The sequence below is a fragment of the Larus michahellis genome, chromosome 2 (genome assembly GCF_964199755.1).
Source record: "Larus michahellis chromosome 2, bLarMic1.1, whole genome shotgun sequence".
Taxonomy (NCBI): Eukaryota; Metazoa; Chordata; class Aves; order Charadriiformes; family Laridae; genus Larus; species Larus michahellis.
The window spans coordinates 8,443,428-8,470,619 of record NC_133897.1 but is presented as its reverse complement, the minus strand read 5'-3'; the positions used below and the strand labels follow the sequence as shown (position 1 = coordinate 8,470,619).

The 27,192-nt window shown below is 40.4% G+C and overlaps 1 protein-coding gene across 34 annotated transcripts in view; it reads left to right on the top strand.

The window, feature by feature from the left end:
- KMT2C (lysine methyltransferase 2C) overlaps nt 1-27,192 on the top strand; it is a 203,167-nt gene that overhangs the window by 19,390 nt on the left and 156,585 nt on the right. For 6 of the 34 annotated variants that reach the window (XM_074574089.1, XM_074574096.1, XM_074574093.1 and 3 more), the window contains exon 1: nt 17-417. The exons of the other annotated variants lie outside the window; for them this stretch is intronic. The gene's annotated coding sequence lies outside the window, so the exon portion shown is untranslated. Of the gene's footprint in view, nt 1-16; nt 418-27,192 lie in introns of those variants that run through there. 34 annotated transcript variants of the gene reach the window in all.

The window sequence follows — 27,192 nt, the reverse complement described above, 5'->3', positions numbered from 1 at the left end:
CGCCTCCTCCTCCGCCGGCTCCAGCCTGGTTCGGGGAGGATCCCGGATCCGAAGTTCCGAGGCGATCGGGGCTGGTGGCGAATCGCTCCCCCGGCGGCGTCGCCATGGGGGCCCTGTAGAGCCGCGCCCGCCCAGCCGCGCCGAGGCCCCGGGGCAGGGGGAGCCGCTGGGCTGGGGAGCGCCGCGACCGAGCGGCGGGTCCGGCAGAGTAACATGGCTGATGGCGGGGAGTGCTGAGCGGTCGGTGTGTCTCCGCACGGCGCCGGGCCCTGACATGTAAATAACTTCTCTTTCGCTCCGGATCGAGCGGGCGGGCGCCGCCGCCGGCCCCCCCCTCCATTTTCCGAGGGGGGGGGCAAAAATTCGTGAGCGGTTCGGCGGGGCTGGGCTATGTGGCGCAAAAGCAGTTCGCCGGGGGTGAGTACGTCTGGCGTTTTAACTTCTTTGTACGGAAGGGCAAACTGTGACAGCGGGCGGGGGTGATGCCCCCGCGGGGGGGGGGGCGACGGGGGTACCCCCCGCCACCGCGGCCAGAAACTTGTCGGGTGGAGGCGGGGGGCGCTGGCGGCCGGGAGAGGAAGGTGGTGGTGGGGGGGGTGTCGGTTCGGGGAGGTGTGTGTGGGGTATAGGTTGGAGTTAACACGCTCCCCCAGATAACCTGGTCCTCCAGCATTTAAATAAAAACAAGGGGAAAAGGAGGGTGGGGGCGGGAGAGGCGCCCAGCACAAAAGCCCGGCGCGGTCAGCTGGCCGGGAGCACGGCACCGGTACCGGCACACACGTGTGCCCGCACCCACATCTCCTCCGAAAAATATGACTTTATATGGCTAGCTATAGCACAACTCTGGGTTTTGGCTGTTTTTTTTTTTTTTTTCCTCCTCTCTTCCCCCCCCCCCCCTTTTTTTTTTTAGCACTTTCATTTCGTGGTGTGAATTCTGGAGTGATGGAAAATGAGATAGGATTAATATTTCTTAAATGTTTTGGACTACCCTGTACACGCTATTCTTTTTTTTTTTTTAAGAGTGCTATTTTAATTTTGCATGGTTTCAAAGCATACCTGTATAGTGTTAATTTTAAATGATCCTCTCAGCTGCCTTTATCTACAGTTCTAAATTAAAAGAACAATAGCACTTTAAAAAAATATACCATATTCCTAGTGCATAATGGATGTTCAGGCCATCGTATGTGATGATTTTTGTATGAGCTGTGAGCAAATAGGTCATAAGTCAAAGTAAGTGTTATGTAACTGGCTGCTTTAGCAAACTTAATACAAACTGTAATGGAAAATAAAAGTCTTTTTTTGGTTTTTTTTTTTTCTTTTTTGCTCTGGACAAAATGGGAGACTGGCTGTCCCTTTTTTTCAGTGGGATTACTTTGTAGCAGGTTGGTTTAAAAAAAAAAAACACCACCACCACCAAAACAACCTATGTTTTAAAAATATGAGCCAGTTAATCTGTGTGGTGTTTTGTATTGTTCTAAAAAACTGTTTCAGTCATGTACCTAATTCTAGATGCTAAATATTAGATATTCGCCAGTGAAGCATTAGTTAATTCTGTAACCAGATTCATTACGTAATTGAAAAATGTTCCTGAGTTAGTTTAGTTTTATTATTTAACTTCACTGTTTTCTAGAATAGCATTGCTTGGCATAGTAGAGTTCTTGAAAGAAATAAAGATCGGTATGAAAATAATTGGCATTTTTTTTCACAGCTGAAGAAGTAAAGGAGCGGGTTAATACTTCTGTTGCAAAACTGAAACAACTAGGCAGGCATTTAAAGATTCTCAGTGACTCTATAAAATACTATGTATTGAAGTAAACACAGTTCCTAAGCTGGAGCTTGCACGTAGGGGTCTTTGTGCTTTCTGTATGTTGTGGTGATGTTAGCGTGTTGTGTTTGGTGTCCTGCACAACAAAATGCACTTGCTACAGAAAAAAACTGCAGCTCCCAGGCTGTTCAGTGTAAATATTTTAACCATCTACTTATAAGAGAAACAGAGGCAGAAGAACAAGATACAGTTTTCTCAGTGCTACTGTGATCAGCTGCATCTATGCTAGCTATTCATTAATTTCACTGGTGGCTACTATATGTTTATTTTTAAAGTATTTGGTGTGTGCTTCTTTTACTACTTCATTGTAAATGTCCTTTGTTTTGATAATATACTTGGAGTTTGCGTATCTGTAGTTTTTAATTGCTTGCCTCACTTGCAGGTCGTCTTTGTAAGCTGTTTTATGACTCTGCTCTTCTTATGTTGTATTTATTCTGTGCAAAGTAATATTCTGCCGGCATTGAATCTAGATGCTTGTAGGGCAAAATACTCTACATCCTGTTTTTGTAGGAATTGTTACTGAATTTTGGTATAATTATTTTGTCAGACTGCATACTCAGTTAACTTCTATCCTTTTTTTTTGTTTTCTTTTTTTTTCTTTCTTCTTTTGTATTATTCTTTCCCAAAAGGAAAAATCCTTGTCAAAATGTTCTGTGAGAGTTGTGGGTTTTTTGGGGGGAGGGGAGGCAAGGGGTGGCATTATTGTCATTTACATAATATGCCAGTAGAAAGTAGTTGCATCATGTACGCTTTCTTAATGTGACTGTTCATTGGACTCGCCTGAAAATGATCTCTTTAAAGGTAAATGGCTGAGCAAAAATGAAAAGCAGCCATGTATTGATTTCTGCTTTTGTTTCAGGCTAAAAGGATCATTCAGCGTGTGCTTTACAGGGTATTTCCAGCCTGAAATTTAGTCAGCTATTTAAAAATAATGGTAAAAGTATTCTTTTATCATCATTGCTCTCAAATCTTATGGCTTTGGCAGCTCTGTTTTCCTGTTCTTTAAGTGTGGATAGGACAGTCTTGGTATGGAATAGCGTGTACTTTGTAAACCATTTAGTATAAAATATGCAGTCCGAGAAGAAGGGGAACTGGCTCTGGAGCATTGTCAAAAGCACATTCTGAAGGAGCTGAAAGATATTTTTTTGTTTTATTTGGGCCATTCTAATTTTAGTAATTAAAAAGGCTTCTGGGAACTCTATAGGAGGTAGCGTTTTCAGAAAGAAGTATTAAACCCCAGTTTGACGGTGGGCCTTTAGCTAGTCTTTTGTAATTCTGCCTTTCCTCTATGAAATCCTTTTGGCGTGTTGTGGTCCTCTGGCAGTATCCCAGTGTGTGATATCATGGATATCAGATGTCTTCTTGCGATTCGTGGCGTTGGCTGTGCCGCAGCTGTGCTCTCTGGGCGGCTCAGGTGAACCAGGAAATGTCACAGCAATTGGGTAGGGAAGGCGGTTGGAGAGAAACAGTCACGTAGTGTTGGGAAGAGGTGAGCGCCTGCTGTTTAAAAGCGTTCAAATTACTGTGTTTGGTAATCTGATGTGGAACGTACTCAGCAAACAGATGTGTCTTTGACTGAGTGGTCTTTGCAGATATATTTTTTCCTAACACCTTAGGTGCAGTTGCATATCAAAATGAGTGGCAAAACATCACAGTGAAGCTTTTTCCTTTGGAAATATCTTTGATTTTAAAAAAATGGATCGTAATTACACGTGGCCTTGTTAGGATTTATTTTCATCTCAAAGTTGAGGTCCAATGGCAGGCATATAAGCATAGATGAAATTGCACATATGGAGGGTATTTGACTCCTCCATAAGACCGTCTGAAAGTTAGTCATAGCGTGTTGCATTTCTGTCTCTTCGGTAAAGTCTCCCTCTTGTCTGTATTCACCGGTGAAATGTTACACAGTAAGTGGGGTTTGTGCTGACGGTGCTTTTGTAATATAGCTAGAAAAGAAAAGATTTCACATTGGCTACTTTGACCCATGTTTTTATCCTGGTTACCAAGCATTGAAAGGTATATAGCTGAGTAACATTACTTAACTAGACACTCATGGAAGATGAAGGCATGGAAGAAGAGTCTGCTTGTGTATTTGTTTGTTTGTTTAGTAAGGACTTGCAGTTCTTGGGTATGCTTCTGTTTCGGGGATGAATTCTTTGTTTTAGATGGAACTGAGTGTGTTCCTCCGAACCACGAACACTTCCATGTTGTTGTTACTCCAGATCTCCCTATCTCTTTTCTCCCCCTCCCTTGTTTTTCTTTTTTCTCTATTATCCTTAATTTTTGTGCCCCAAATGCCCTAGTGCTATGAAAAGAGAATGTAGATTGCTTTTGGAAGCTGTTTAGGGAGCGCACGTGAGAGCAGGTTACTACTGCCTGGTTCATAGTTAGGCTTCTGCCCCAACCAGCTTAAGATCTAAATTATACTCCTGCCCCCTGTTAGTGTCTAGCATCAGATGCTGTAGAGAAAAGTGTAAAAATGTGACAAACTCTGAAGTGGGCAGTTACAGAAGGGCATCTGGTATTCCATGGGGCACCTGTTTGAGATGGGATTAGACCAGGGGGAAGGAGAGCTGGTTTTTTTCCAGAATTCAGAAAACCTCAAGTGGAGTCCTTATTGATGCTTATAGTTCTGCAGAAATCTACCTTCTTTGAACCAAATTACTTGTGAGGAGATTGTCTTTGATTGAATTTGAAGGATTTTTTTCCAAGCCTGAGGACCAGGGTGAAAGGATACGATACAATCGACAGAACAAAGAGAATGGGGCAGGGGGAAGGGATGTGTTGGGTGGGACTGTACAGGGACGGTGTATCTGGAGCGATGAGAAGAAGGAGTAAGGTTGTAACTTTATTTTGTTCACCTTGTCTTTCCACTTGAGTGAGGTGATTTTTTGCAGTACAGTTTTGTGGCACCACGGAGAATGAGTTTTAACAAGCAAGAAGAGACTGACGATGGTCAAGGAGAGCCATGAGGGAATGAGTCTAGGATATTTTCTCATCTTTTCAAAGGTTTCTTGTTCTGGGACAAATAATAAAAGGTGTGCAAGGTGTTGTCACTGCCATGTCAGCCTTGCCTTGCCTTGTGTACAGAAGGTTTAGTCACAGTCATGGCAGAAGTCATCTGTTACGTGTTCAGAGCTGTCATAAAATGGAGGTCTGGGTTGAACAGGAAGTACTCTTTTAACCTTTGACAGACTTTTCTTGTTTGAAAAATTTCACTTTGGCTTTGCGATATTTTAGTAGAAGGCTGACTGCGTATAGGAATGGGTACAAAAACAAGGTAGAGGGCTTTTGGAAGACTTGTGGGTTTGCATTGATCAGAAGAGAGGAATCCTGAGTTACAGGAATGTAATCTTGAAGACAGATGGGAGATGGAGGATGAGAAGCATAGGCTTCAGTCTTTTCCTTTCACCTTAAACCATCTTGGTGCAGTAGCTTGTCTGTGAGCACTCTTTCTTTTCATGTGTATTTAACCATCTTTTCCCTTCCGTTTGTCCCTTGTCATCTTCTGTTTTCACCTTGTTAAAGGAAGCCGAGATTTTTTAATTTAAGGAAAAACAAACAGTTTAAAGAATGATGTAAAGACAGTGTTATGCAGTTCCAGAAGTAGCAACTGTTATAATTTGCAGTCTAGCTCTTGGAAGAAGAGGGTGATGGAAGCCTGGAAGATTTCTGAGGTGGTTTGTGTGGATCAGGGTACAGTCTTGCATGAACAAATTCTTGAAACCGGATGGGGGAGGGGAGCCTGGCCTGTATATTTTATTTAGCTTATAGATTAATCTACAAAATGTAAAATAATTAAATGTATATCCTGCCCCATATATTTGTCTTTGGGTAGTAAAATCCACCTAGAACGACGTAGCGTGTTTAACTATGAGGAGTTACTAGGTTAATAATTTTCTCTCTTTCATTTTTTGGAAACACATGTAGCTATTGAATCTGTCTTGAGGGCTGTGATTCAGTTGCTGAGATGGTTATGTCACTTCTCCATAGAAAATTTGGAATCCTACTGCTGAATCGGTGAATAGCTACTATTTTAGGCAGTTCTATTGCCTCCCTTGGGGATGTTTTGAAATCGGTTGACTTCTGTTTAGTGTGTTACCGGAAAGTCAGAGTTTCTAACTGTGGTGTATAGCCAGAAATGGCTATTGCCAGTTGTGACATCTGCTGCCATCGCCCCTGTTGATGAAGGTTGTTTGCTACTGTTTGCTCTGGTGATAGCTGGGAGAAATGAAGCTTAGGGGGAGGTAGTTCTCCTGGTCATTGCTAGACCTACGCGCAGTTCATGTGTAAAAACACCCCTGTATTATATTTATATGTTTATTTCTTTTCTTACGGCTGCCTAATCTTCAACGTCTGCTGCTGACAGCTTCACCAATACTATGCAAGAGTTTTCATTATTGATGCCTCTGGACCTCCAAATAAAGAACTCTCAGTGAATAAGTACTGTATGGATTCATTTAATTATTAATCAGGATGATGGGGTATTCTCTAAGGTACACAATTCTGTTTCAAAAACAACTGAAGTCAATAGAAGGTTTTCCATTGAAATAAAATAGTCATGAGAGTAAACATTCATCAGTATGAGTAAGAATTCGATAGTCGGGTCCGTTCTGTGCCAGCTGTTTTGAATAGTGCTAACCAGTTGCTGCTCTGCATGATCAAAAAGTGTGGGGAACAGGATGCTTTAGAAAAAATAAACAAGACATTGCAGAATAGTTTTTGATTCTCCAAGTCTCGGGAAAACGTGAGGCTAGTGTTCTGTTAACTTAAAGAGTCCATGAAACAGTGCTAAGCTGAAATTGTAACAATTATAAATTCAGCAAACTGGTTCTCGATTGCTGTATCATTATTTGACTGGCCAGTTAGTCATGTTTTATTGCCACTGCTCGCAGAACCGACAAGAATCACAATCTTGTATGTAGAGAAAAAAAATGAAGGACACTTCTGGACCACTCGGTGCGAACTGGACTTACTTGATGGTGTTCTTCCAGAGCTAGATGTGTATTTCATGCCTCTGAGACCCAGCCTGCTGCCTGATACAGAGTTTCATCAGACAAACAGCAGTATCATAAGTACTGATATTATGTGTTAAATTTTATCAGAGGGAGGTAGGGTTGAATAATTTTGCAGGTAGGACTCCACACCCTATCCTTGTACTTTTCACCATCTCCTGTGCCAATGTTTTTTCTCTTCGGGCCAGGAAGCAGCTAAAGAGCTACTTAGTTGGCTCTCCTGATAAGTAATGTATATCTGTAGGTGAAGAGTAGGAGACCTTTTCTGGGGAAGGCTGTCTTGAAGGTCTCCTTTGTCATAGAAGATCCAATGGTGGTTGTGGTCTCTTCAGCAGGTTGTGAGGGTAACTTTTTTTTTTTTTTTTACTGTTCTGTAGCATCCTCTGTGCGTGAAATTATTTGTGAGGAATTTGGAAGAAGTGCTGGAGTGGTATAGTTAGGGGCAGGAAAGCAGTGGTGGTGTTACGTCTCTTAAGGCTACAAGAGAAGCAAGGATGGGGGGGAGTGGTTGCATCTTCTGTAAAAACTGTTGTAACTGGTGAAAACAGATGAGCTTTTGGTCACGCGTAGGAGAATAGGTGCTATTTTTTCACAAAGTGTCCAGCTGCCCCGTAAGCACTTGCTGTCAGTACAGGAAGCACCTCTTCTACATCTGGTGTCTGAACTCAATTTGCAGAATCTTTTCAGTGGTTGCAACCTATACTCAAAGAAGATGTATCCTGAAATAATTTCTCCTGGAACCTCCTCTCCAGTCCTTCCAACAGCCTCCTACGCCTGCAAAAGTCATGCGAAGCAAACTTTCTGCACATCATCCTGTACCCACGTTGTACCTGAGCAGCAAAAGTGAAATTTGGTGACAGAGCTCTGTGGCCACCCTGGTTCATGCACCTTGGTCTTTTACCCCATTTCCTCATGAATGTTCACCACATCCTCATGGGAAGTGGATGGATGAAATTAAGCAACTTTTATGTGTGAGGATGAACTCGCTCACAGTCAGTGGACACCAACTGTTTCTCATAAAACTCTGTCCTTAACTCTTTGGTCCTGGCATTCAAAGATGCATGCCAAATTTCATCAAAAAGATGAGCCTGGGTGCTGAAAATTGGTATTTGTGGGATGGTTAAAGTCATGAGCCTGACAAATTGCCAAATGACAAAATAGAGTCATACTCTAATATCTTCCCTGGACCCCTGCCCTAAAGCTCACCTCTTTGTCTTCCACACATAAGAAATTGCCTCTTACTCCTTCTCTTTTCCCCAGGAGACAACCATCTTACCAGATTTCCCTCAACCCTCTCTATAAGCAGCGTCTACCTGTCTTCTCAGATGGGTTCACAGCAAACTCACACAAATCTGTCTCTCTCTAGTCTTTTAACTGACTGCAAGAAGCAACACATTACTAATTCCCTACAAAAAATAAGGTTAGAATGCTGGTATACTAGGATTGGATCTTATTTCAAATTAGAAGATAGCAGTAGGATGTCACCTGACTTTCTTCAGTGACAGGACACATGGTGCCTGGGTTATTTCTGAGTCTGCGTGAGGAATTTGGTGACTTAGGAGAACCCATTGAGCTGCCAGAAGAGCTTAGTGTTGCTTAACTACAAGAAAAGTAGGTGTTTTTTGACTGTGAAAGCATCCTGTGGAAAAGCATGAGTGTATGACATGAAGCTTGCTGTTCTTGTGGTTATTTTTTTTACTGTGGTAGATAATGACCACCTGACTAAGGCATGTATGGTGCTTAGTATAATCTTTTCAATACAGTATGGACCAAGATCCGAATAAACCATCTACTGAACAGGAAGGTATATAGGATGCTCAGACATTTTCTTAGCTTCCACCACCTCCCACCGTGCAGAACTGATTCTCTGTAGGACAGCATTGGAGTCTCTGGACACCAGAAATCAGGAACTAGTCTTTTAGAGGAATGAAACTTTAATAAACCACTAAAGGCCATGTAATTGCATGTTCACTATTCACGGTTCAGGATGTTGAATACAAGGCTGGAAAATGAAGGTTAGTGTTGTTAAGGATCAGTCTTTAGGTGTGACAATAATTTGGGCAACATGGTGAGCTTTGTTTTCCTAGCTCTGGGTTCAGAGTCTGTTTGTAGGATAGTATGGAGACATTGTCTGTTTCACAACAGCAGCTTTTCTGGGTCAGATCAGAGATCTGCATGTCCCGTCGTCATGCTTCCTGCAGTGGGTAATAGCAGACGCCTAGGAAGGAAAAGAAGGAAAGGGTAATTTTGTAACGATGCTTCCCTGAATCACTAATTGCGGAAGGTTGGGAAAGAATTGTGGGATTTCTGGAGTCAAGGATGACTCTCTGTGTTAGGTCTGTTGAGCATTAGACATCTCCTTTGAATATGTCCAGCCTCTCCTCAGTCCCACAAACTTTCAGCATGCTGAGCATGGAATACCTCAGTCTAACTGCATGTTGTGAGAAGAACAGCCACCTTTTACTTGGGATTTTCTTGAACCTTCTACCTGCTGGCATCAGTGCCGTGTAGTATGTAGTGGAAGAAATGGTAAATGCTAGTTCTGTGATCACTTTTTCAATATGAATTGTGATTACAATTATTAAGATACATGAAAATGTATGTATGGGAAAAACAGACGGTATACTTCTGAAAGAGGTGCACAAATACTGAAGACCTAGTTGAGAGCATCACTTTACATCAGTGAAATTTTATTTATACTGAAAAAATCGTGTGTGTGTTTGTGTAACGGGACTGCTTTTTGAAGGCATTAAGAGACAAGTGGACTCCAAAAGCAGGAGTCTGGACTGTCAGCAAGTTTTCTTGTCGTTCTTAGGGCAGGACACTTTTTCACTTTTTGCGGCTTTCAGGAATCACGGGATCTTGTTTGGCCATGTTAGCTGTCTGTATTACATAGCTTAGGTTTTGATTCATTCTATTAGTTAAATAATATTTGTATCTGGATAGTGAGCCTGTTTTATATAAACCATAAATGGACTTAATTTTTCTGCGTATTATGTTTCTTGATAGAACTGGTTATTGGTGAGTTTAGGTTTCACACTTGATCATGTCATTGTCTGTGGCTCTACAGATCTTTAAAGCCCCCAGTGTATTAATAGTGTTATCAATGAAAGATGCTGCAGCTTTATTTATTTTTCCTTCCTCAAGGGTACTGTAGCAGCCAGTTTGAGCATTAGCCACCAAATGCCCAGGTGGCCGCATGGTAACTGCAGAAGCATTTCAGTATCTAATGGGCCAGGTCACGTGCAAACCCTCATTAAAATGTGATTAAAGTATCCCCTTTTGTTTGTTAGATGGAGCCAAGCCCATGCTTTGCGCTGGGCCCTCCGTTATGTTTGGGTGGTGTGTGTTTTGAACCGTCTCTCTTGTTTGTGAGGCTGATCGTTCCCAAGCCCCAGCCTCATGCAAACCTCTGATGAAGATGCGCTGCTTTAGCCTAAATGCGAGAAAATGAAAGCAGTGTCTGCTTTCATTTAAAATGTTGTCTTCTAAAGACAAATATGAAATGCAAAGGTCCTGTTGTTGGCTGGGGGTGTCCCTTTTTTTCCTACACCTCTGCTTTTTAACTTCCAAAGACGTCTTCTTTTTTTTTTTTTTCTTTTGGTATTCAGTTGAAAAGCTAGTCTTACAGCTAGAGAACCAGCGTAAATTATGTTGGTAATTTGCCATGACCACCTATGGTAGTACATAAATAATGAGAGAATAACAAAAACTTGTGACTAAATTAAAAAAAAAAAATCAAAAGGATTTAGTTATGCTTTCTAAGACAGGCCTTCTTATCTTGTGTGGAAGTAGAAAAAAAATGGGTTGTTCTTTAGCTTTAGTTTTTGTGAAACACAGAAATCGGTAGGCTTCAAGCTCAAAGACTCATAGCATCCACAGATTTAACTTATATCTGATCAGGGATAGCCTTGCCTACGGAAAAGCATAAACTTATCAGAAATACGGTATAGTTGACCAAGTCCAATGATCGATGTAAATGACTGGAGAGGGACAGCTGGCTTCTTGTGGTTGTTGGAATTTGAGCAAATGAAGGGTATTATTTCCAAATCAAACATGTTGCAGAACAAGAAGGGATAGAAAATGCTATATAAGTTCTTAGATCTGTCTTTTCTTTTGACACTCTGTGGAATCAGATGATTTGGCACTTGTAACTACTGTGGGTAAGAGGCGTTTATAAGAAATAAAATAAAATGTATGTGTGGCAGTGGTGGGGGAGGCGTCTGTTCTGAAAACATCTGAGATGCTGGTAAGTGTGTCCCCAGTGGGAAAGAGAAGTTGCATAGCTGGTGCTGAGGCGGCTGCTTACGCGTGTGTGGCCATGTTTAGAAAAGGATCAACACTAGGAACTGAGTTATTAGAGAAGTGAGTGGCTGGAGGGATTGAAAATAACAAAAATTATTTGCATCTTGCGTGTTGGTTTGAATTTGGCCAGTGTGAGCGTCACTAACCCCAGACTAGCTGCCTCTGCAAAGTAAATCCTGAGATGAGTTTCAGAAGGTAAACGTGTGTTTGATTTAAAGCTCCACAGCTGCTGTTACCTGGGTTTGTACCTGCAGGTAGAAGATGAAGAGGCAGGAATGGAAACCATCCTCTCGACTCGTAAGCCTGGTCTGGAAAGACCGGACCCAACACTTGATGGAGCAAAGCGCGCAGGATGCTTGTGCTGTGTTTAGTGCTGTGGGAAGCGTCTGGTTTCTAGTACATCTTGCAACCGTTCATATGTATAAGTAAAGCAAACAACAGCCAATTAAAACAAAAAAACCCACCCCACCACCACATTTCGAAGAAGTCATATATAAAAAAAGAAACCAGTCTTACTGGCGAATACTTATCGGTATATCGGTTCATTACAATTATTTGCACCTGTATGGCAGTTTTTAGTTCATTGCGATTTTGTTGAAGTACAACAGTTTTATCTAAATAAATTCATGCGGGGGGGATTCAAATGATGCTTCTAAAGAAGCAGCCAGAAGGAATGCTTTCAAAGTTTTCAGGAACAGTTAAACTGCAACCCCCCCCTCCTTTTTTTTTTTAAAGTGATTCTTTTTGTTACACTCATCAGGGCTCGTTTTGAAAGACTTATTTTATTTTTTTTTGTTTTGGCAAAATAGTTGATCAGCGCAACTGGCAAAGAACCGCCGTGGAGTAACAAAGAATTTCTGTCTAGCTAAAAATTGTATTCGAGGCCATCTTGGAGCATTTTGTGAGCCAGAGCAGAAAGTCTTTGTGTAAGAAAGGCCATTCAAGTTAAGTTGCACGTTTTCCTCCCCAAAATTAGCATACCAGAATACTTTATTGCAGAGCGTTTAGAATACTTTGTACAAGAAATAACAGTAAGTTGAAGATTGCTAACTGAGGATCTGTAATGATGCCAACTGACTTTTTTTTTTTTTTTTTTAATGAAAGCTTTGTATACATAACAGGATGAGTCATCACTGGAGAGTTCTGAAAGTGTTTGGCATCCCGAAGAATCCTTTTGTATGTCTCTGCTGCACAAAAAAAGTATTTTTGTCATGAAACTCTGCCTAAAGAAGTATTGCAATAATTGGAAGCTTTAGGGGAGGGTTTTCTAATGTGGCTTAGATCTTGACTTTCTATTATTGTTTTAAAAATATTTTGGTATTCTTAGATCTTCCTGAATAATAGGATGAAAATTTCTAAGTAGTTTGCTGGCTGGTGATTTTTTTAAGATGTGGCTTCAGACGTACTTCTTTTATAAATTTGTTATTAAAAATGTAATAGGAGCTTGTCTGTTTTCCGTAGCTTTAATGCAAGTATTGAAAAATCTAGTAGTAGGGGAATACTGTAATTCATTTTGCGGTATTCAGACAGGGTTCCTGTTGTAAACTTGTAATAGCTGCTTATCTGAGTTGTGCTTATTTTAAGTACATTTCCTTTTGATACCATTGTCATGTAGAAGAACTGGTTGGCGTTGGTAGTTTCTGTTATGCCTCTTAAGAAACTAATATAAGAAAGATGGGGACAAACTTTTTAGCAGGGCCTGTTGTGGTAGAAAAAGGGGGAACGGCTTTAAACTAAAAGAGAATAGATTTAGACTAGATAGAAGGAAGAAATTTTTTACGCTGCGGGTGGGTGAAACACTGGCCCAGGTTGCCCAGAGAGGTGGTAGATGCTCCAGCCCTGGGAACATTCCAGGTCAGGTTGGACGGGGCTCTGAGCAGCCTGATCTAGGTGAAGGTGTCCCTGCTCGTGGGAGAGGGGGTGGACTAGATGACTTTAAAGGTCCCTTCCAACCCAAACTTTTTGATGATTCTATGATCTTACAAAGGTAAAGTTTTTTCTTTTATGTGTTAAGAACATCAGTAGTCGCTATCCTCACTCAGAGCAACTACTTGATAAAAAGAAAGAGAAACCTTTCTTAGTGCCTAAGGTGATCGTGAGGAATGTATCAAACCACTGTTGTGTTTTGCCCACGATTTTTCCTAATGATGCAAAACCCGGCTCGCATAGTGTTCAAGTGTGCGCAAGGCAGCAGAGATTGAATTTTGTGGCTGGTAAAAAAAGGTAGCAAACTTACTTTTATCTGAAATTTTTAGGAGTGTGTGAAATTTTTCAGGGTTTTTTCCCCCACGGATTCATTCTTCAGCAGTGCATTTTGTAAACCACGCTATAATTAATTTTAAAAAATCGAAGCTATTGATGGATTCTTTTCTGCCTTGTAGTAGTGATTATACAAATATATTTATTAGGTATTAAATTTAACAGTTTTAAATTTTGTGATTTCTTTTGAATGGACCTGAATATGGCCAAGGAAACTTGAAAAAAAGAACAGAATTACTCAGAAGAAGAATTCATGAAGAAGCCTTCAGAACTTAGAGTTTTTCATACAGAAAAATGAATCCTTTCGTAATAATTTAGAATTGTATAGGCTTTTAATCCAAACTCTCAGAATGATGCTGATAACAGAAAGCATAAAACACAGAAGGACTTTCAGACAGTCCTTGAAGAAGAACACAGGTTAATTATTCAGCACTGCACATGCAGGTGTGATAGTTTTGAGTCAGGCTTTTGGACTCACGTATTTTTATTTTACTGTGCACATCCAAAGCCAAGCATTTGAAGAGTTCTTTAAAATTTGGAAGTGAAACAACAGAAATTTATTTAGCTAATGAAGTTCATATTTGGCGATAGTTTTTATTTAAGCTTAGAATTAGTTCAGTGACATTGATAAGCAATGCTTTTTAATGGTAGCACGGTTTTTCCATAATTTTTTTAAGTTCTTATACTGTATGTTGCCGACTTAGTGTTATTCTACAATAAACTAAATGTTGGATCGTGCTAACGTGGGGTGTGTCTAGTGAGACTGAAGCCTTAGTTTGTTTTTATTTTCCAAGGGAAGCTAAACATCAGCTTTTGATTACATTTTTCTAGGAGGTAAACGCTCAACATATCTGCAAATTGGGACGTTGAATTGCGTGTAAGAAAATAAGGCATTGGGCTGTGCCTGTGTCTAGAGAAGGTAAAATTGGTGGTGGTGTTATTGATTTTATGTTTGCCTGGCACCCTCTCAGAGCTCTTACTGGGAGGAGCTCTGCTTCAAAATACTGTACTTCTCCAACAAAACATTATTTCCAGCTGTTCAGATGAAGAAAGGTTCCCTTGGGGACATTGAACCAACTGTGTTATCTTTACTGTAGGATCCAGATGCAAGGAAGAAAACCAGTATTTGTTCTTCTATCAGATGACTTTATGTGCTTGTTTTGCAGCTTGTAGGCCAGAACATTGGTGCCTGAAATTTCTGCGTGTTTTAGATTTTCTCGCAAGTCTTGAGAATTAAGGGATCCTAGAATATCCACTTTCCAATACACTGAATGCTGCAGAGCCTGGATTCCATTGTAACTTTCTCGGGTTTGCAGTAAAAAGATAGTTCTAGTGTAATCAGTCATCGAAACAGAACAAAGGTACATGGAGAAGAGGAGGTGGCGAAGGTTAGTGAAGGTTTCCCACCTCATCGCTTCAGCGGAGCTGTGCCCTGATAATGTACGTAACCCGTGTTTTGTTAGTAATGGAAACTTTCTAGTTAGCTTTACATTTACAGGGCATTTAAGGCCATGATTCCAGAGACCTGTTCCGCTGGCAGCAGCGACTTCAGCAGTCGCCTTTTATTGCAGCTGCTGAGCGCTGTTGCTCTGCCAGCGCCTCGGCCAGCGTGCCTGCCCGGGGGACTGGGCTGCGAACTGCCTCAGGACATAGAACCCCGCTTTGTAAAGGGGACGGTCACCTCACACCTTACTGCAGGTGAATGTGTGACCCTTGTCCAAGTCCTCTTTGTTTTGCTTTGACCTCTGCTAGCTTTCTGCATAAAGCTATCGTTCACATTTGTAGGTTCTCATCATGAAATCATAGTGTTCAGAGAAGCGTTGCTTTTAAAAAGGATGAGGTCTCATCAATGGCAATTGGTTTAAAAATAAGCGTTTTAATTTTTTTTTTTTTTTTACTTTACCTTTTTTAGCTTTGAGCTCAGTGTTTCTTTTCCCTGCCTTTGGTGTAGCTTTAAATTGGTAAACCTGTGCTTTTCTCATTTTTTCTTAATTAACACAATTCTTGAGAAAATCATAGAATCACAGAATGCTTTGGGTTGGAAGGGACCTTAACGATCACCCAGTTCCAACCCCCCTGCCCTGGGCAGGGACACCTCCCACCAGACCAGGCTGCTCAAAGCCCCATCCAGCCTGGCCTTGAGCACCTCCAGGGATGGGGCGTCCACAGCTTCTCTGGGCAACATGTGCCAGTGCCTCACCACCCTCACAGTAAAGAATTTCTTCCTAACATCCAATCTAAATCTCCCCTCCTTCAGTTTAAACCCATTACCCCTTGTCCTATCATTACATTCCCTGTTAGATCTTATACAATTTTAACCTTTCTAAGTAATTTGAGATTTAAAATGGTTGAGATACGAGTAAAAAAGACAAGATTTGGGGTAGTATTAGCATCTTTATCATGTCAGTAATATACAGTCATCAGTCAAATAGCTCCTGGTGTGCCTGCATCTGTTTTTCTTGCTAGTAAACTGAACCGTCCACAAGTCAAGGCATGCCATGTCTAGGCTACACGCTCATCAAATTTGAATTGTGAAATGAATAGCGTTGTTCAGAATTACCTTAGTACTTTTGCAAAGTTGACAACCAGGAACCCAACTGTGGGTTATCTTTGTGAGAATTTCGTGCAAAAAATTAGATTGCTCAAGATAACAACAACAAAAAAAAAATAAAAAGATAGATTGCTCAAGATAAGAGGTGTGTAAAGAATGCGCGTTGTGATGTGTTAGTGCTGAGCTTTTAAAGATGAGAAAATAAGTGTTAATCATATATTTTACTCATGGTGCTTGCAGCACAGTTTACAAAATGATAGGTAGAGGTACCCTGTAAATGTTTTGTGGCAGTTTCACTTGAAAAATCAATACAAGTTGAGCCACAATTCCCGTGCATTTGAAATTGCTTGTATCCAAGAAATAGTTAACAGCGGAGTGCAGGGATTAGTGTTGGGTTCAGCCTCACTACTGTTAATGAGCTGGAAGAAGGCGGCAGCAGCAAACTAATGGTATTGACAGACAGTATGGAGGTAAATGGATTTGTCAACACAAGGAGAGAGAAAATCGAGAGGAACATAAGTTAGGAATATACAAAATATAGAAAACGGAGAAGGGGGTTTCCCCCAGCGTTCTCTAACAGCTGAAACAACCACTGTCGAGTCAGTCAGGGCTGATGGGTTTTCCAAGCACTGCACTGATGAGAGTGAGAATCTTGCAATAAAATAATGCTGAAAGGGCACAGCAGATAAATGAACGTTCTTTACAGATCGTATTTTAATTACCTCAAATATGTTATGAAGATGAATGCATTACCATTTGTGATGCAGCTGGACTTTGTGTTGATACGAACAACGCTCATGTCCGCAGGATGGTGCTGCTTTGAGACAACAATTAATGCTCACACCTAAGTTTAAATAAAATGAGTCATGGGGGGGAAAAAAAGTGTTGGTAAAATGTAGTACTTAAGAGTTGAGTGTATTTAAAATTAGCAACTTTCTATTTTTATATTGAAAACGTTAAACGTATTTTAACTTGTAGGTGGAGGTGTAACGGTAACTGTGCCTTTTAGGCAGAGATTTTTTTCTGTATTCTAGGAACTTTGAAAACAAAGTTATACTGAAAGAAAAGAAGGCGTTTTCATAAAATACTGTTTTCTAGAAGGAATCTCTGTAGTCCACAACGGATGGAAACATGTAATAGTTACCATCATTCTAAATGAATAAATAAAATTATCCCAAATGTAACCTCAGCTGCTCTGCAGACAGACATCGAGACTAGACTTGCAGCATTTACCAGCTGTGTGTAAGAGCTACACTGCACGTAAAGGGATTTCAGATTTTATTATGTGGGAGGGATGATGTCAGTTTGGTTGATTATGCCCCTTTCAAGCTGCTGTGATAATTACCTGCTTGTTACCAGAAGTGTCGAACCCATTTTCAGTTCTTGTTTGCTTTTGCTGTCATGCCCTAATTGCTACGTAATTTTGTCCCTGCCAATTACTACCTTGGAGTTGAATTTTACAGTGAAAAAGTTGTTAGAAGCAATAAAGTCATTGTTTTTTAGATCCACTAATTTCAATAGAATATTTTATTACGCTGCAAAGTATATTGGAGTGCATGGTGCTCACTTCTGTGAGACAGTGAAATCCCGTCGTTCCCGCTGAAATCAAGGGGATGTGGAAGGCGTGACTTTTTGGGAGAGCAAGTCCCTTGCTGTTGGGATGGCTGTAGTACCTGCCTCGATGGTTAAATATGCAAAAATTAAGAGGTGTGGAGAATTGATGGCTTCGAACTTTTTATTTTTATGTTGGAAATACATATATTTACTACATTCTTTAGAGGCAGGAACTCTTAGGTGATGTTTTTTTCTTATTCCTTCCCTTCCTTTTCATCCTATCTTTTACCTACTACCTGAGTTCTAGAAGTTACCTTTGATGTAGATATTGGGTCATCTGATGTGATCCTTTGTCCATATTTTCTATAAAGATGTAATGTAAATGGATTTCTTTAAGGATGCTGGGCCTAACTGTTTTATGTTCTGATTAAAACTATTTGTTTGAATTATTCAGTGGAATAAAACCTACAGTAATTGGGTTAAGGGCTGGCTGACAAAGCACTTTGTTGTCTTTGGGAACTGTCATTGCCTTGCTTTGGGTTTTCTGGGTGGTCCTCCAGCAATAAAGTCTGGTATTAGTCAATATTAATAACAATTACTGCTGTTGAAATCTGTACATGGAATGACGTGGATGAGCACAGGGAAGAGGCAAAAGTGGGATTTGGATTAAGCACAGTTAAACAAAATGCTCGTCGCAATAAGGAGAGGGCTGGTGTCACCGTGTAGAAGTGTAGGGGTGGGGCTACAGTTGGGAAAGGAGCACTTCTGGAAAGACATCTAGAGTGTGGGATGTTTGTGGCTGTGTCCTGAAGCTCTGTTTGTCACAGAGATTGTTAGATGGGCTGCTGCCATTTTAACGTTACTCAGATATCCACAGCTGAAAGACCGAAATGTTGGCAAAACGTCACAAAGTGGACCAAAGATTGGACAAAGCTTGGAGAAGAGTCCTTTGGTGAGAAAGGTGAAAGTGCTCACTCTGTTAGGTTATGGGAAGGGGGGGAATCCAAACCCACTTGATTACAGTGGATAATATCTCCGGAGGAGAAAATACCGTGCTCTTCAGGGTTCCCTAATGTAAGAGGAAAAGGTACAAGATCCAGCAGTTTAAAACTGAAACCAGAGAAGTTCACATAGGAAATGAGCACAAATTCATAAGGAGGAACAAACGACAAAGGGCATGGCAGAGTGAGTGCCTTTCTGAAAGATGGGCTTCAATCAGTTACGGTTATTGAGTGATATTTATGGATCTTAGGCTCGCGTGGATAATGATTCTGGCATGGTGTCCTGTGAGTCTGTGAGCGGTTGGACTTGTGTTTTGATAGCACTCTCTTCAGTAGCTTTGTCATGGACGGTGTATTAAGCTTTGAACATCTTTGTGGTCGAAGATTCTTTTCAAATGTAATCTTTCATATATCGATTGCAAAATACAAACTGTTTCTAAGATTCTGAGGACACAGTATACCTCAATTGTAATTCTTTGGTCATCATGAAGGCTTTCAAGTACTTAAAGGAGAAATTTCAGTTTGCAAAAATAGAACAAAAAAAAAAAGTTATGCAGAAGTAATATTGTAACAAAACCTAATGGTTTTACTGCTGAAATTTATGGGTGGGACTGTGACTTGGTCCCTGTTCTGTCCCGTTGTGATACCAAGACAGTACTTGGGTAAATCTGAGCAGCCTGGCCGTATGTGCTTCCCTTGGCAGCGTTGTCTTCTCAAGTGGTTGCAAGTATAGCTGCTACAGAGCTGCTCTGCCGGCTTTTGATACCTGCAAGTACTTCTGAAAGGTTTGATTAAGACAATTTTTGAGGCTGTGTGGTCTGGTGAGTGGAACTGAGCTTTCATGCTGTAAATGTTAATTAGAAGCATATGTGTATATGTAAAAAGCAAGCTGAAATAGAAGTATAAATATCTAAGAAGCTGTCATTCCAGAAGGTCTATGCTCAGAAAAGATTAGGTAAATACACAAATAGTCCCATTATAAATCAGTATCATTTCTGATTGTGTTCGTTCCTTGTTTTTCTGGTGGCTTCTGAAAAAAGTTATGAAACGAGTGATTCAGATTGTAATTTCCAAATTCTTTTAGACAGCATCACTTATACCATCACCGAAAGAAGCTTCACTGGCTTTATTCCCTCTCCTCATTCCCTAGGTGCTCCTCCCTGTCACTGCTTTTCTCCCTTGCTGCTTCCAGCACGAATGTTCCTGGACCTCCAGCGAATGAAATAGGATAACTGGTCTGGATGAAAATTAGCCCTGTTTTGCTGGGTATAAATTCAATCTGTATTCATTCTTCAACTTTGTTTTAACATTATTTCTACATCTTCAGGTTAGCATGTTTGATTCTTGAACGTTTTGGCATTTTTCTCCATACTGAACATCAATTCTGAGAATTAATTTCCTATTACCTTAAAAACCCATTTCCTTGTCTGTTCAAACTGAGGGTATCTGTTGAACTGGAGGGAAGTTGCAGAACTTGAGGACCTTTCGCAACTTGCAGTGCAGTAAACAGTGAACTTATTGCTTGTGTGTCCTTGGATGATGGCCTCAAAGGAACTTGACCTGGAGGTATCAGTTGGTCGTCTTGGATGACTTCCATTGTAGTAGTTGCTGTAACAAGGTTCGCTGGATACGTGCCCCTATCGTGTGACACAGATACAATTTTGTTTATAACCCTGACCTGTATCGTATGACGTAGGCTGGGCAGTAGATCATTCTTTTGGTAGCACTTCTGTCACAGCCTGATCTCATCTCGTGCTGGGGGGTGGGAACGAGATGATCAGGTAGTAGAACTCCTCTAGCATCAAGGGCTGGAAAACCCAGCTATTTATTAACGTGCCTTTAAAGAAAAACGTGGGAAAAAAAAAGGTAAATTAAAGAAATGAGGGAATAACAGTTCTAAAAAAAAATACTGTGAATTTATGTATTTACTCTTAATGGACAGAAGACTGGCATACAGAAAAAGCAGAGAAAGTAGCTAGATGTGGTTTGTAGTGGTCTCAAATATAAAGAGGTTAAATTTTAAGAACATTGGTATACAGCAATGAACATTGTCCCGAATAAAAATAATAATTTTAAGTCTTTTGAACAGAAGATTAGAAGTTATCTCTTGTAATTATTTGGGGCTATTCGTAACCTATCTGTAATTGTCAGAAGGCAAATTTGTGTCTCCAGGTTAGACGAATCCTCTTCAGGGATGGAAAAAAAAAGTGCAGGCTGGTTTTGTTAGCAGAGTGCAGCGTTTCTGCCTTACCTATGCCCCTAGAGATTGATATGTCTGTTTATACAGAAGCTTTTAAACATGTTTGAAGACTTGTATTAGTTGTGACTGCGCTTCGGAGCATTGCTTATTATGCTACTTGTATTGTTGTTTATATTTCACAATAGTATTTCCAGAGTTTTATTTACTGTGGTATAAAAATAGTTTCCATGATCTGGCTTTTAGGATTTACTTCTGGTTTGAAAACAATTTTGTTAGAAGAAAAACAATTCATGTGAGTTATAAATTTGCACTGATACCTATCTGATTACATTGCCCATTTTATTTTTAGGTCTATGTTTATTCTTCTGAGGTTTGCCAAGCCTTCTGAATAAGTTCTAATGGATTTTTAATTAGTGAGCAGATCTTGTGTTTTTCCCTTTGGCTTTCCTAGGTTTAGCAGTTTTATTGAAAGAAAAATATTTCATAATACTTGTTGACATTATCTGAAATAAAAAATGCATTTCTTTATAAGGAGCACCAAGGGTGCTAACAGATGGAAAAGATATGTGGCGATATGACATTCATTTCTGTTGTGTTTTTTTCCTGTCTAAATCCATTTTAGATGGGTAATGACAGACTGTAGTTAACATGCAAGAACTACTTTTCTTACATGCCATCAATTAATTTGGGTATTATTAAGAAAATTCTACCTAATATGTTCTAGGCCAGCATCTTGCATAAAAGCGGGTTATTTATATCACTTTGGGTACTGTTGGCTCTTTCATGTCGTGATTCTTCTAGTTCAAGCTTAAATGCTTGGTGGGAGTAGCAGTAGGGAAATACACTGATATTGTCGCCTGTAGGTTGTTTGTCGCCTTTTGTAAACAGGTGAAATTGGAGGACGGATGCCTTTCTCGGGGAATCCTGTAACACGCATCTGAGGGACAGACAGATGGGTTTCTTGTGGTATTGGTGGGATCAGAAATAATTCAAAAGCATAAGAACAAATGGAGTTATTTTCCATGTAATCTGCAGGAAGACTTGTGTTTGCTATCAGGTCTGAAGACATGAGTAAAATTGATTTGAGACAAAAGATGCTGAGCTTTTTTCAGTAAGAAAGCATGGGATGTTCTGAGTTGACTGATGCATTTTGATAGATGTAAGATCTGGAAACCGTTCAAAATGATGTAATGTAAGCAGGATTTAGTTTCTCTTCAAGAAATTGATATAATAGGTAAGAGTTGAATATTTGCATTGGTTTTTGATTGCCCTAACTGAATTAACAATTAATAAAAGCAGTGGTTAGAGTTGTCTGTGATCATTGTATGCAGACTGTACTTGCTGGGTACAAAAGCAATTTTTTGAGTAAAAACTTTAGTACTAGATTATTCGGTTGTTGTGTACCTGCAGCATGTGAGGCTGGGTGTTACGCAGGCAGCACAGTCTGCACCTGCACGTAATATATCCAGTGAGAATATTTAACATAAGCAGACAAACGCGTTTTGAAAGAATCTTCACAATCTTCCTGTGGTAAGGCTCCGGCAGACTGCAAAGTTTCAAAAGGAAGTCTTTGAAAATGCCTCTTAATTAATGGTGCTAAAATTACAAAAATCTGTTCACAGAAACCAAAACTTCCACCAAGTTCCAAGTACTTGGCAGCTGTTTCTCATGCGCAATGACTCAGATCCGCTGAATTTCATGTACGGGATCTTGAAACCACCAGACATGAGAATTACAGTCCTTACCATTGTATCGCCACCTCTGTTCAGGAGAGAGTAGCAGGCAAACCCTGCAACGTATGAAAGAGCAAGCAGCCGGATGGTTCTTAATTCTTAAAAAAAGGCATGACCTTGGTCCTGTTGTGGGTAAAACATTTTGGGCATCATGGCTGTGACAAGATCGGAGGAGTTAAAACTTGCTGTAGCCGTCGTCATGGAGAAACAAATCTTGTGTTCTGATGCAAGTGGATGCTTACGCTACCCGTCAAGAAAAGACAGTGTTTGAGGCAGTAGGATATTTTGATGCAGTTTTGTTGACTTAAAGGCAGGAGAAGTGTGGACGAGTAGTGTTGGATGGTGCAGCTGCACACGTGAAATTCTTGCCAAGGTTAGAACATCGGTGTTTTTGACAATGTCAGTGGTCTCTCGGTGTTGCCATTCCATTCTCCCTGCCTGTCAAAAAAAAAAAAAAAAAAAGAACCTGTGAAAATCATTCAGGGGTCTTGATAAGCATTATTTAGCAAATTCATCCAAGAGCCTCACACGCACTGTTGTCTGGAGCAATCGTTAAGAACGGAGCTGTTACCCGGTCCGGAGCCAGGTGGATACACAGAGGTAGCTGGGAGTTGGGAACGTGCAGACAGCTCGTAGCTGCTGGTGCTCCTGAAGGTTTGTCTAATGTGGTTCCACAAAAGGTTTTAAAAAATAGTGCAAGTGCTAAATTCTTGGTATGTTGTTTTGCATCATTTTTAACAGTGAATATGGCCAAGTGCATTGGTAACAAGTGTATAAAGGATGTAGTTCGTGCAAAACTGCAAGTATGTAACGTGTCAGAAGGTCGCAATTACATCAGAATTTTTTTTTTGGTAATGTCATTATTTCTGAAATGTGTATAATGGTTAAGGTCATATGTAATGTGTTTTGTGCTACGGAACTAAAACTGTGAATGGCAAGTCAGACAATGAGACTGCCCATCAGTGAGAAGGTAGTTCTTGAGAAATAAGAACCTGTAGCAGTTTTGGATGCTCTATATTGCTGAGTTAACGTGACAGATATTTCACTAAAAGTAATTTTCAGTTACAGAATTTATAGATGTCTAAACAGTTGGTTTGAAAAGTAAAAAGAAAGCTGAAAGATCTCAAAGCCTTTTATATGATTTCTCACTCTGCTGTTTGAACTGTCTCCAAATCGGAACGGTCCATACGTCTAGATCAGGCAACCTGGCTTCGTTCTTTTAACATCGAACTCAGATTTTCTCATGTAATGGCATCACAAAAAGGTGCGCAGCAGGACCTTGCCGTGTAGTAGCCCTACCCTCAGCATTTTAGTCTGTAACTGAAGCTGTGACTCCATGGGTATTTTATGGGCTCATGTGAAAAGTTTATTATATTTACGTGACTCTGACCGTTACTGGTAATAAATCCTCCTAGTTTGGTCCTTGGCTGCTGTGATCCCTCCGTCTCTGTCGCCAGCCCACTGAGGATGTTCCCAAATGGGTTGAAGTTGGGAAGAAGATGTCATGGCCTTGTTAGTAAGGCTCTGTTTCAGCTAGGATAGTCTTCATCTCCTTTATCTTTACAAATAACTTCAGGGAAGAGCAGAGAAAACGCTGAAGACGGTCGCTTTGGCCACAGCAGCCTCATCACCCAGCAGAGTGTAGCTTCAGGCTCCTGGATCTGGTGGCCTTCTGCAGAATTGAGTTGAGATTAAGATTTTCCAACAGTGAAATGACATTCCGGTTACAGCAATTATGGCTCTTAGATTCGGGTAGACAGTTCTGATGAGCGCCTGCCGGCAGGACATCCTGTTTGCCTTTTCTCAGTCTCCCGTGGCAAGTAATTTTGCTGCAGTATTGGCCCGAGAGCCCAGGCAATACAGGTTAACTGTGCAATACAGATAACCCAAACTTCACATTTACTTAAAAGTACTAATTCATTTGACCTTTAAATTGTTGTTAAAACTGTGCAATGCAAATTCGTTGTGACGCATGATATTTTACTCAAGTCCTGTTTCAGGACAGGTTTTTTTTTTTTCCTCAAGAGCTCTGCATTGATCAGTGCGTTTCCCTTGTATTAGCTTTCTTTTTGCCAACAGTGACTGTACTCTAGAATGAAAGCAAAGATGCATCTATGACATTCAGTACAAATAATCTTGAAAAGAGTCCTGCTTGCATTTCTTTGGATAGGGTAAGAAATTTTTGACAAATCTCCCTTTCACAGGGGAGTACTGGAAAAGTTCAGATAAGAATTCTGGAGCGCAGGCTGGGTTCTTTTTATGCTTTTTCTCAGACATCCCTGATCTCAAAGGCTAAAATACTTTTTCATTTCAGGTGCTTAGTGCTCTCAGAGGTAACTGTATAAAATATAGATGTTAAAAAAGTTTCAGCTCTGAACATGTTACAGCCTGGGTGAATGATTAATGTCTTTTAGATCGTTACTGGTTAAAAGAGATGTGAGATGGGAAGTTGCAATGTTTTGGTTTCAAACGTAAGCTGGGTCACTTCTCTTTGATGTAGTAATTTATGAAAAGATGATTATGCTTTATAAATTAGAAGTATTAAGATACACACTTCCCTTTGATTGTACCAGGAGACTAATAGGCAATATCAAGTATATTTTTGAGATCTTTTAATAATGAAACTGAAGGTTGAGCAAATTCTATAATGAAATTGTAATAAGTCTGGTTTTGTAGATGTTAAACAAAAACGGTTTCCTACAGTCTTTCACTTCTCTCTACTACTAAAACGTCAAGCTTTTTTTCACCTTCGTATCACTTGTGATGTTTCTGTTGCACATCTTTTCCATACATCAGGGTGCTTCTGCCTTTATTACACGCATACCTAATATAAGAAGTAAATAGGAAGAAAGTAGATGTTGAGATTTTTTTCTTTTTTATAATGTGCAAATGAAAATGTTGTGGAGGGCAAGTGCTGAAGGTATTTTCACCTGTTACTGATTGATCAATTAAAAAAATCCTCTTAAGAACCTTTTAAATTGGAATCAGTTTGAAGCCGGAGTCAATATGATAGCGAGTTTCCTATTTTAGGCTTGTTAGTGTTTAGAGCTATAGAAATCAATTCTAGCTAGCTGGCATCTGCCTTGCTTCCAGAGCCATATTCATTTTATCCAGACTTGGGTGTAGAATGTTCTCAACTCTTCGAAGTAATGAAGTTCTACATTGAAAAGTAGTGTTCAGAGAGGGGAAAAAAAAACCCTTTTCCTTGTAGATGTCTCCCTGGGTGGATTCTTACTTGCTGTGCATCCCTTCGTGTGGGGCTACTGGCTGAACCTTAGGTGTTCTAGCTTATACTTCAGCACAGTTAAACTTTTACAGCTGCACTTAACAACTTAGGGCTCAGAAATCGTGGGAGCGTGTGCTTTTTGCACACCTGTTAAAGAGATTCTTGAAAAGACTGTAACAGCTTTCACTTGTGAAACTGTCGCGTGAACACGAAGGCATTACTCCCCGTGCTGACGGCAGCGCTAATTGAACCTTTCTATAAATCATTCCTGTACCGTCTTCCAGGGTAAGGCTGCGGACAGATGTTCATTTAACAAGACATCTGTGCTGGTTTAGGATGTTACTGTATCCCAGATGTTACACCACTTTTTAAGGTTATTGGCCCTGTTTTATATATTTAGTACCAGCATTTTGCTCAGCACTTCGCAAAGTGTAGGAAGGAAGGTAGTTTTTTTTCCCCTGAATGATCTGGAGGTTTTGGCATTTGAGAAAGAGGGGTAAACTCTGGAGCGGTTCATATGTACACGTTCTCAAAAGCCTGGAACAAAATGCACTGGGTTAGTAAGGTAGTTTGCATGGATGGTCTGAACAAACTGTCGCCTGATTGTGTTGGTAGCAACTCGGGGAGAACTTGCAGAAACTGGTGTCTGGCAATAACTTCTGGGTAATCATAAACTAGCAGCCTGGCAGTGACTGGGATCTGAGGATTGTAGCTTTGTCAGTTATTGCATGTGGTTGCAGGAGACGTTGGCCCATGGCCTCATTTCTGGTCACCTTGTGGAAAGAATGAGTGAGATCCACGGTGTACTTTAGACCTGCGTTGTACTTGTCAGGTTACGGTGCTATTGATGTCACCTTAAAAGAAAAACAAAACAGTAAACCCAAACATGCAAAAAAAAAAAAGTCATACATTGAAAAGAAAAAAAGACTAAAAGTAGTAGTGTCTGATTACTGACAGGTGCATAAGACGCTTTCCTGTTTTCTCCCAGATTGTGTGTCCGAGTGCTCTCCGTGCAGTTCAGCAGAAGCCGCTGGGGTGTCCGGTGATCTCGTCGGGCTAGCGAAGGGTTCAGCCAGGCTTTCCCCCGGTGGAGGGGGCACCTGACGCTCTGCTCAGCCCCACAGAAGGCTTTTCTGGGCTCTTCTTCCTAAATTTTAATTAGTTGCTTACCCAGAGAAGAATTACGAGGGGTTTTTTTACTGTGGTGTGTTTAAGGACGGCGATTAATGAAAGGCATTAGCTAAGAAATCTAATTGATAACAAAGTTAGGAGTAGGTCACAGAAGATTCTCATAAATGACTCCATTTTACACAAATGTGAGTAAAATTACTGTAGACAGTAATTATATTTAACTGGAGTCCTATATACATAAAAAAGTGTAGTTTTGTCTTTTGTTGACTTCGTTTCATGAAATGCTGAACACGCTTTAAACGCTTAAAGAAGTTATATTTCTCTCAGTGGGTCTGTTCTTTTAAACACAAATAGATGTGCTTTTGTTTTTTCCTTCTAAATTGAACTCCATT